The sequence below is a fragment of the Ochotona princeps genome, chromosome 8 (genome assembly GCF_030435755.1).
Source record: "Ochotona princeps isolate mOchPri1 chromosome 8, mOchPri1.hap1, whole genome shotgun sequence".
In the NCBI taxonomy this organism is placed as follows: Eukaryota; Metazoa; Chordata; class Mammalia; order Lagomorpha; family Ochotonidae; genus Ochotona; species Ochotona princeps.
The window spans coordinates 52,519,690-52,531,690 of record NC_080839.1 but is presented as its reverse complement, the minus strand read 5'-3'; positions in this window follow the sequence as shown (position 1 = coordinate 52,531,690).

Below are 12,001 nucleotides of genomic sequence, written 5' to 3'. Positions count from 1 at the left end.
TAGCCCGGATACACCTCTTGCTAATTTCCTCCATCTGTGACTCCCGACATTTTCCATGACACTCTCTCTTGAATGTGCTCACAACTCATGTCATGCTTGGATGATTCGTTGATGTGTTTGGAAACCCTGACGTCTGCTTGTGCGTCTGCGTTGCTCGTGTTCCAATGTTTTTGTCCTCAACAGTCCAAATGTCCTCCTAACCATCCTAGACACCTACAGTTTTTCTCTAAGTATCATAAAAGTTAACAGGAAAAAAAATGTTTGCTATCTTGCATTGATATCGACAGATATTTAGTTACAAGAGCGCTGGGCTGGGAAACCCAAATATCTGATGTTGCCTGTCCCTGTTACAGGAGCTTGCCCCATCTGCATCCCTGGACCTGATCCTCATAAGCGAAGTGACTATGCCCATTCTGTAGGATGCTTACAAGGTCTGAACACGATGCATACTGAACCACTGTGAGGTTGAGGGGACCTGAATCGGAGCACTTATGGGATGCCAGCACTGTAGGCCACCGGCTAAGCCACAGTGCCACAGCAGGGCCCCAAATGTTTTTAGCAAAAACAAACCAACCAACCAAAAACAACAAATAAACACCTTTAATTTCTATCTTTCTTCTGTTGCTCACATTAGCAGTGCAAAGGATAAACAGGCCCTTTTCTCTGCTATTTCAGTGATTTTCTGGAGGTAATTTAAAACAGAAACAGAAGTGGTCTGATTTTCTAATTCCATCACTCAGTGTCATTCCCAGTGTTCTTGCCGTAGAATGACAAGAAATTTTCTAGGTTTATTTATTTGCTGACATTCTTGGGCCTTTGTCTTTTTCACCTATCTGTGTTGAAGTGTTTCATGCCTGATTAGTTGAATGAATACTAACTTGGAGATCATCTTTGAGACAAACAATGCTCGTGGAGAATTTCCCCTGCTTGACTATTTAGGGGCACACATGGCACACGTGGCTGCATTCTTCTATGCTTCTGTATTTACTACACTTCCTCTGTGGACAAACCCTACTAGATTGTTCCATCTGTGGTCTTTATTGAGTCAGCGTCTGTGGCCCCATGTGGATATCGAGTCTTCACCATTAAACTGGAAAAAGTCAATGCTTAATAAACCCAAACAAATAATTAAATAAAAACCTTCAGGTTTCCAAAAAATTAGTGCATGTTGTTGTATGTGTGTTTTATATTTTTCTTAAGTATTATTATTATTTTCTACGATACGGTTTTGTAGGTTTAGACATTCCTCCCTCTACCTCCCCTTTCTCCCTTCCATTTCCCCCTTCTCATTCTCTCCCATATGCTTACAATACTATAGTTCTTCAGCAACAGTCCTAAGTCCAGCATTCTGCCTTAGTGTGAAAATATTCAGAAAAAGACAAGTGTCTCATTAAATAGTGCCTAAACACTATAATTCATGATACAATATTCTTGGACCATTCGTAAAGTCTGAAAGTTTTTCTAAGTGATCTTAAGAAAAGAGCAAATTTATAGTTGCATTTTGGGTGGCATTGAATGAGCTTGGGAAGAGCTTCTGAAAACTGGCTTTGGTCTAGTCATCAGCTGATCAAATTTGGATAAGTTATGCTTGGCTTTTAAATCCTCTTTTGATACTCTAAGAGTCTCTTCTTTGGCTTTCAACCTTTAAGTTTGGAACTATTTTATTTTATTTTATTCTACTTTTAATATTTCTTCTCATTTCATAGCTCATTCTCATTTCCACAACAAAGCAGAGCATATTTCAAATGCAAACTACAACTAGTTGGCTCAGGTATTGCATTGCTTAGGATAAGATGGCTTAGCCTATCAAGTTTATTTAGCTCACCTGAACACATGCACACATACGTATGTACACACACACACACACACACACACACACACCCTCTTTACGCTTAGGAAGACAGAGTAAGCCTCATGCGCTGCAAATAAAAACCTTTAGATTCCAAAATGCTTTAGTTAAATATTTGTTTCTGTTGATATAACAAATACTGATCCATGAAGACATTCGTTAGAGATTCTTTGACTTTTTATGAGACTGTGGTATTCTCATTCTGTTGGAAAATGAAACACTTCAATAATTCCTGCTTTACTCCACCATTAGGACAAGTTGCATTACATTGTCATTGTACCCTTCCTAACTCAATAGTAAGATTAGTGATGTTTGTGCAGAAAAGACAGCAACATTCGCAAATGGTCTTAGAATTTATAAAATCATAATTCTAAGGATAACTCTATAATTTGACACTGACTATATGTCCACCGGCAATACATTTTTTTATGTAACACATTTAAACAATAATTTCTGGAACTTAAAGTAATTGTGTTAAGTGAAATAAACATGATAAGGGAAGTAAAGTATCACATGAAGGCACTCATTTGTGGAGTCTAAAAAAAAGGTGATCTTAGAGAAGTTAAAAATCTTATAGTGGCTACCAGAGAGTGAGGAAGGAAGTGGAGTGAAAGGAATGGAAAAAGGCAGGAAAACAGTTGTTAAAGTAAGCAGTTCTGAGATTCTTTTATACAATAAGATAACTATACATAACACTAATATAGTATGCATCTATTTGTTAAAAGAAACTAGAAAGAATGAAGAATGTTTTCATCGTAAAGAAATGTGGAGTGGGGATATGAATATATTTATTCTGATTGGGTATTATGCAGTACAAACAAATATTGAATTACCAAATGGCATCCCTTAAGTATATACAATTTTATGTAGAATATTTAAAAATAAAAGCAATTTAAAGTGTATTAAGTTCTGTAGTTTCTGTTCTGTGCCATTGGTTTACATGTCTATGTGCTAGTTCCAGGCTACTTTATTATTTCCCTAGACTGTGTCCTGAAATTTCATGTTGTGACGCTTCTAGCTTTGTTTTTTGTTTGTTTGTTTCTTACCATTGTGCAAGGTGTTCTGGGTTCCTTGAGTTTCCGTAAGAGTTTTACCATCATGTTTTCTAGTCTGAGAAAAATGTTCATATTTTGATTGGAATAGCAGTTGATAAAAATTATTGTTCCTGAAATAAAATTAATATCCATGTGTATTTTGTACTACATTCAAACACTAGTGAAAATAAATCACAGCGCTATGTGCAAAACCTAACGTTATAAAACGCAAAGGAGAAAACATAGGAGTCAACATGATCTATGATCCAGAAAGCACTTTTCAGAAGTAAAAGAAAAAAAAATACATAAGAATTCATGCCCTCAAAAAAATATGGCTATGAAAAGAAAAATATAGCTGCAAAATACAGTAAAGCAATTCATACATGCATTAAGGAATGGATACATGAAAATATTCTGCATAGGTAGTTTTATTAATGCCAAGTAAGTCAAGATGATACAGACATTTCCTTTTAATTACTTTTATTTATAAAAATGCAATGTCCTTCCTTAAAAATTGAAGACTGATACCACTTTCAGACACTGCTAAACACCAACTTGAATATCCAAGAATAGACAGATAATAACAAATGTTGTTGATGATATGGGGAAACTTTCATTTATTATGGAAACTTGAAATGATACAACCACTTTGAAACAAAGTAGAGAAGAATTTACAAAGGTAAGCATTTTTCAACTTTATTTCTCAATCAGTTCACTGTTTGAGGTTTATCTGAAAAAATAACTCTAATTTTAGTGGGAGGATACTCAAAGCAGCAAATATAAAAAATGTTGAATAGGAAATTAATGAGTATCCATAGATAAAATAACATTTTATGGTAAAATTATAAACATACATACATACACACATGTGGAAATTTTAGAATAATTATGTTTAATGAACAAATCCAGGCTGAAAAAATGCATACTGCATAATTCCAATGTTAACTTTCGAAAATGTGGAGTTAGGGTATAATGCTTGGATGTACAGATTACTGGCTGCCTCAGAGTGAAGGGTAATGAAGGGAATGAATGGACAGAGGAAGCAAACTTGTAGAATGGACATATTCATTACTTGGATTTGTTATGCTTCAACACATATTTGTATGTGTTAGTCCTGTCATGGCTGCCCTTTACATACAAGCAATGTGGTGTTGTTGATGGTTACATTTTTTGTAATTTTTAATTTTATTTGAAAGTCACAGAGAAAGAGAGAGAGACTGACAAGCAAGCAGAGAGATCTTCAATCCATTGGATCAGTTCCCAGTTTCCCACAATAGTGAAGCTTGCACCAAGCTGAGGCCTGGAGCCCAGAACTCAATCCAGGTTTGCCATATGACAAGGGCTCAAGTAGTTGAGCCATCACCTGCTCTTTCTTAGGGTGCACATTTGCAGAAAGATAAATGGAGATAGAGGATCCAGGACTGCAAGCAGGCATGTCAGTGAAAGAACTGGGCATCCTAACCAGCGTCCTAACTGCTGTGCAAATGTCTGTCCCAAATCTACTTTTTCAAAGCATCCTACTATTCTTGGAGAGGAACAGAGTGGGCTTGTTCTATTCCAGACTTTTTATAATTCTACTCAGAAAAGAGAATGTGATATTCTTGTAAGGATAGACAAATAGAGCAGTGGAATAAAATAAAGATACTACAAAAAGACCCACAGCATCTGTGGAGTCTTTATGTATAAAAAGGGTGCTACTCCAGAGTCAAGGAAGGAAAATATTTTTTCAATAAATTATGTTAGGGCATTTTATATCCACAAAATGCATGTATAAAAAGGGTGTTACTACAGAGTCAAGGAAGAAAAATATTTTTCAATAAAGTATGTTAGGACATTTTATATCCACAAAATGCATGTTGTCTTCCTACTTTACATGAAACAAACACAAAGAAACCTTTCTTGTATATAAATAATCAAAATATGAAAAGCAAAATAAGTATAGCATATACTCATTTCACATGATATCAAATAAAACAATGTTAATGCTAATATGATGACGTTAGCTATATTAATAGTAACCATTTAATGAACCTCTTAAGAGAGTGAAAAGGCAAAAGATACTCTTGGTGAAGAAATTCCAATAAACAAAATATGCATATCTCTAAAAATATGTAAGATCTGCTAGAATTGGTGAAACAGACTATCACTCGGAAAATGGGCCAAGGCTTGAAGACGTATGAGTATATTGAAAAGATGGTCAAGCTGATTGGTAATCAATGAAGGGGAAGCAAGATCACAATGAAATACTTTCCCATATCCTCTAGGATGACTGGGATTTAGCAAGATACAAAAGGAGATCTTGTATACTGCTTGAAGGCATATAAAGTTTCTGAAACTTTGAGACTGAATTCTAAGCACTTGAAGTCAGTCCTAGCGACAATTTTTATATTTTTTTGTTGAAGAGGGGCCACGTCTCATAGTAGTTACAGATTCTGATTTGGATGCCAGCATACTACATTGGGGTATCTGGTTTCAGGGCTGGCTTTGAATCCTGACTTTAGCTTCCTGCTAATTCAGATCACTCAAGCCACCAGGGTTTCACTCCAGGCTGGGAGACCTGAATCACATTGTGGGCTCCTGGCTTCAGCATCCCTACTCATTGTGGGCATTTGGGGAAACACACACACACACCAGATGTGTGCTCTTTCTGTATATACCTATTTCTCTGTCTGTTTTAATTAATCAATATTTTAAAAATAATCTTGTTGAATTTTGCATGTGAGAGCCCTTACCTTTGCTCCTAGAAAACCAGTATATTCCATGTACATAAAAATTAATACAAGGTAAATTTAAACTAACACAATTAGCAATCTGGACCCGTCCAAATGCTCAGCTAAAGCATAGCATAAATTGCAGTATATGCATGCATGGAAATACTTTATGGCAGCAGAAATAATGAACTGAAGTTACATACCGTGTTACAGCTTCAGTAATTAATTAAAATATATAATAATGTGCAGGGTTTTAACATATACCAGATCATCTGTCTGTCTTTTCCTCCCTATTCTCCCTTAAATATCACACACAAACACACACACACACACACACACACACACACACACACACGTAAGTGTGTGCATCCATAGGAAAAAAATAAGACTAAATACCAAAATGTTGTCTTTAATTTTTGTTTGAATTGTTGATGATACAGTTTTATAGACTCAGGGGTTTCCCCTAGAACCTCTCCATTTTTTTCCTGTATTTTGCATGAAGTTTGCCTCATATCAGAGATATGATATTTTTCCTTTGGGATTGGCTTAAATCACTGAGCATAATGGTCTCTAGTTGGAATATTGTCTTTCTGAGATGAGATTTTAGGTTATTATTTTATTTTTTCATTGTACATTATTTCTTTAGTAGTGATAAAATATTGCTTTGAAATTGAGGCAAAACCCAATAACATTGTTGCTTAAATACAAAACATAAAATGGTGGTTATGGAAGTATAGGTGTAATTTTTAAAGCTGCTGAGATCCTATGGATGTTATTGAAATCAGATAGACTGTATTTTAAATCTGGTATAAGTCTTTCAAGACCGTAATTCTGGGTAAGCTTTTCACCCCAACTGAGGTATATTTCTCTAATCTGCGAAATTGTGTTGAGGATTTTAGCTACCTCACAGCATATTTGTGAAAATAAAAATGAGATATGCCTGTCTCTAATCAGGATTAACACAGGAGCACAGAATATTTATCCTAGTATGTTAAGATGTGCTTACTTTGCACTACTACAAGAAGTTTATAATTTACCAGAATTTTTTTGGCTGAAATAACCATGGAACATTATTGTAATTAATAAAATATTAATATTTGACATATAGGTACAAGCAATGAAATATTAATAATAGGGTTTGCAGGTTACTGAAGGGACACTTTCAATAGATTAGTTCACCTGTCAGCTCTATGGCCTAAAAGGGTGGGACATTATGCTCATTGATATGCACAGCCATTGGAAAAGTTGTACATGTTTCTAATCTAACAGCTTCATTGTGCTAAATACTTTTTTTTCTGTGTTCTACACAGCTTTCTATTTTGAACAGACAAAGCCAGTTTAGTGAGCTTATTATGAAAGTTACTCATCACTATGTAAATTATTTAAGTTCTGTTGAGTGTAAGCCTCGATTCATTCAATGCCACATCTATGTTTAACTGGGTGCATTTAACTTTGATTTAATCAAAGAGTGGTTAACTAAAGCTTTTTAAAATTTTATTTTGTCATAGATACATCCTTTTCACATGTTTAATTAATGTTATTACTTTAAGGCCTTATATTTTAATGCTATGTGTAGCATGCCATTAACCACATTAAAGAGACAAAGAGGCATTTATATATTTACCCACCCAAGTATAGCTACCATCAAAAGAATTCTGAAATGCCCATATTGCAATAAGCTTAGAGGGGTTAGTGCACGGAGTGCTGCTTGCATTATTTATTTTAAAAGATAGTGATAGGATGAGAGGATGAGGGCACACACACACACATGAATCATCCATCTGTTGATCCACTCCCCCAAATGACCACAACAACCAGGGTGTGGCAAGCTGAAGTCAGGATCCAGGATCTAAGTACTCACACCAATTCAACAAGAGATTTGTTTGTTATTTGAAAGGCAGAGTTACAGAAAAAAGAAGACACACACACACCCGCACACACAAAGAAAAAGAGACAGAGATAGAAGGGTCTTCCAACCACTGGTTCATTTCCCAAATGGCCATTATGGTTTCCCAAATGGCCAGAGCTGGGTTGATATGAAGCCAGTAGTCAGGAGCTTCTTTCTGGGTCTCCCACGTGGGTGCAGGGACCCAAGGTTTTTCCAGCCATTAAGCAGGGGACTGGATTGGAAGTGGAGCAGTTTGGACATGAATTTACAAACATGAAATGCTGGCGCTGCACCTGGAGACTTAATATATTACATTATGGTGCCAGCCACAAACAAGAAACATTTTAGAGGAGATTCATTTATTTACTTAGAAGTTAGTTTCACATTGAGAGTTAAAGAGACAATTCCATCTACTTAAGTTGTCACAATGGCCAGGCCTGGATCATTCTGAGGCCAGGAGCTTCTTCAGGTTTTCCCACCTGCGGAAAGTTCCCCAACAATTGAACCATCTTCTGTTGCTTTTTCAGACCACCAATAGGGAGCAGGATGATAGCAGAACAGCCAGGACACAAACTGGTGCCCACATAGGATGCCAGCATTATGCCAGAGTGCCAGCCACCCCCAGCAAGAAAATTTCAATCTATTTTGTTTTTTTTCTGTAATTTAAAACATTGAATTAAGTAATAAATATATATATATATGTGTGTGTGTGTGTACAGATATATATATTCAAGGTCTGGAATGTGATCTTAGGTACAGACATATTTTACGTGATGATTACCAGAGTCAAAATAAATAGCAAAATCATTACTATCATGTACATGTGTGTATATATGTGTTTGGTGTACATGTAAAATCTATTATTTTGGTAAATTTCAAATTAACAGTATGATATTCTTAACTGCAAGTGTCTTGCTGTACAAAAATTCTCAGAGCTTAGTCCCTTTTTTAACTGGAAATGCAGATTATGCTTTTAGGTTTTAGGGTTTTAAGAATTGGTCCCCTTCCAATTCATGAGCTAGAAGCTCAATCCCTAAAACAACAGTATTTGAAGGTGGAGTGATTCTGACAAGGTGTTTTGTTCTGGAGAGCTCTGCCCTGCTGTGTGGATTGATACTGTTGCTGCAAAGGCCAATGTGATGGGCACTTTGTCCTTCTCTCCCTCGCTCCTCTCTTCTGCAGTTACACTATTCAAGCTATTCTCCTGGCAGTGGGCTGATTTCTTGGAATGTCTTCAGGATGTTGATGAGTAAGTAGGGTTGGAGCTTCGATAAGGAGCCTCTTTAGATGTGCTAATAGGAAACCCATCCCCAGGTGTGCAGGTGAGTGTGGCTTCTGCATGTCCCCTGAGAAGACACTCACTGGTCCTTGTATGTGTTCTTAAACAGGCAGTACTGGTCTCAGACCAATAACAGAGGGAATGGAAGCGTAGCATCCTTTGTGGTCCACAGCCAAGACTGGAGCCTGTAGGCTGCACACCTTTAGAGGATACAGCTGGGTGTGCTTCTCTACAGGTTCCAGGATGGACTTAACTGCACAGAGAAGTTTTAGTGTCTGCTGTGGGGATGCATGTTTCCTTCTGGATCTCTGTCTAGGAAAGACAGTGTCAAATAGCACCTAAGAGGGTTGACATCAAGTTGCAGATTTGTTTCACAATCTTCAATGGGACAAAAACTGGCAAGACAGAAGCATAGAGAGATGTCTCTCTCCAGATTCTTCAGCTCACAGACTTGTACACAGACCAGATTTTGGGTGGTTAAAGCCATCTCAGTGTCCTCAGTTTAGACTAAAATTGACAGGACTGTCATCCAATGAGTTACTGGGTATGATTCTTATTAGTTCCCATGGTAGGTGTTTCTGGTAGCAGAACCTAGGAGTTAAAACAGAATCCTCAACATTCATGGGTCAATAGTTTGGGTCATGCTCAGTGAGCTTTCCACCTGGATGCCAGTGCCACCTCTTCTGTCCTGGATTTCAACATGCATCCACAACCACCTGTTTGAATCCCAAAGCTCCCCTGAATGTCTGCTTTGTTCTGCAGACAAAATTTGTTGCTGTGGGGAGGAACAACTGGAGAACATCATATTCTTCTCTGTTACTAACATCCAATCAGCTAGTTCTCTTCAAGGGATATCTGGTTGTTCCTGTCAAATTAATTTTAACTTTGTGAACATTTTGCTATAATAAATTATTTCAAAATTATGTAGGTTTTTTCATTTCTGTTTCATTAACATTTTACCTAAATAATTTTGAAGAGTTACCAAAGTACAATATTATTTATGTTTCTTTTATAGTTTAAATTGATTTAGTTGCAAAGGGTTAATGCAATTTCATGGCTATTAGACCATCAAATGGCTCTCAACTTTTGGACCATGTTCAATCCCCAGTTCTACATCTTATAAGCAAAGTGATTTTAACCAAACGACTTCATCTCTTTGTATCTTATCTCATCTCATCTCTTTTAACTCCTAAGTTAAAAGAAGCAATACTTGCATCTATTCTATTCCTATGATAATTTAATACATCAGTTTTCACAAATGATATATTATATATTACATATGAAGGAAAAAGTAGTAAAATAATTTTTCACAGCAAACTTAAAATAGATTATAATTAATTGTGGCAGTCCATTTATCTCCTTGCTTTATGATCATTGTCACTCCAATTCTATATTTTTCTTAATTTAAGGTTTATTGATGTGATTTTTAATGCACCATTATTATTCCATTGTTTGTGTGTTTCTTAAATTTAGTTACTGAGGATAAGTCATCTCTATGTTTTACTGTCCGTATGCAATGATAGGTCTTTCATATCCATTCATTTTAATTTTGTGATTGTATTTACTCATTCTCATGGTTGTAGCTATTTGCGGTTTTTGTAGTTTGGGATCAAGCAGGAACGTAACAATTTTCATAATCTATTATGCATATGTTCAAGAATTGTGTCAAAATTTCTACTTTTAAGTACCAATTCTACAATAAAATGCTAAAATTGATCCCAGGGGCTGTACTAATTTATTAATTTATTAATGAACACTGTATATGACAAATCTTTTACTAGGTCACATGTGGTGTTAAATTGGTGGATAAAATGTCATTTAATTATTGTTGCTGATTGACTCCCAAATGCCCATAGAAGCTGGGGCTAGGTAAGTCCACAGCTCTGACCTAGAAATTCTGTCCAGGTCTCTCAAATGAGTAGCAGGGACCCAGATAACTGAGCTAAGTTGCCTATTAAATTCCAACTGCCTTAGCAGGAAGCTGGTTGGGGAGGCGCAAGCAGGATTCAATCCCCAATATTTTGGTATGAGATGTAAGTATCTCAAGTAGCTAATTAATGTGATGTGCCACAATGGCTGCTCCAAGTCAATGAAAAGGAATCACAGGGCACAGTAAAATAGTAAATATAAATGAAATCAAACAGGCTTTTAGAATATCTATCAGTGAGGTAGTATTCCTTAAGCTAAATAAGCATTCAAACTAGAGAAAGCTAAAATTTCATAATCAATAATTTCTTGATGAGATTACGTGTTGAGAGATTCTGCTGGGTCCAATATCAGTGAGTGGAACATAAAATGATATAGTTTTTCTTTTTATTTCCATCATGTCCATCGTGGATGATTTTTTTGTGTTGATAGTAGGCATGAGCTTGACTTTAAATAACACTTCTATTATTCAGTATAGTTACAGTGATGAACTTAGAGTGATGAGAAAATTGATGGCAAAAGGTAATTTCACCTACTTGGATAGTGAAAACATTTTTTTTATTTTTTAAAGAATCATTTACTTATCTATTTATTTCTTTGAAAGGCAGAGTTATAGAGAGAAGAATAGGGAGGAGGAAAGAGTGAGAAATAGAGGAGAGGGAGAGACAGAGAAACAGAGAGAGCGAGAGATGTTCCATCTGTTGGCTCACTTTCCAAACGGCTTCAATGGCCAGATTTGGGCTGAACTAAAGCCAGTTTCTTGTCTCTCACAAGAATGCAAGAGCCCAAGCTTTCAGGTTATTTCTGCTGCTTTTCCAGATCATTAGCAGGAAGCTGGATCTGAAGTGGATAAGACGGGATGCAAACTGGTGGCTTTAGTTGCTTTGCCGCAATACCACAACACCGGCTCCATGGTAAAACTACTGATAGAAATAATTATGTCAGAATACCAAGAATCTTGAGAGTATTCAATTCACATCTTATCAGTTTTTCTACTTTGTGTCATGAATTAATATACAATGCTATTTGGTTCCATTAAAGCCCATCTTCATTTAATGAGGATATTAAACATATCCCATCACTTGCTTCTTCATAGCTTGGTGTGTCCTTGCCTGAGAAGAACAATCTTAGTAATATTTCTTACACATAGGTTGTGGTCATAAATTACCATTTTTCCTATGTCCATTGAAATATCTCCCTAGTACATTTTATTTCTGTTACAATGCCAATTGTGTTTGGAATTTAGTGAAAAACATTGATGAATATCATTGAAATGCATTAGGACATTTGATGAACCACGTTTGATTCCTTGTT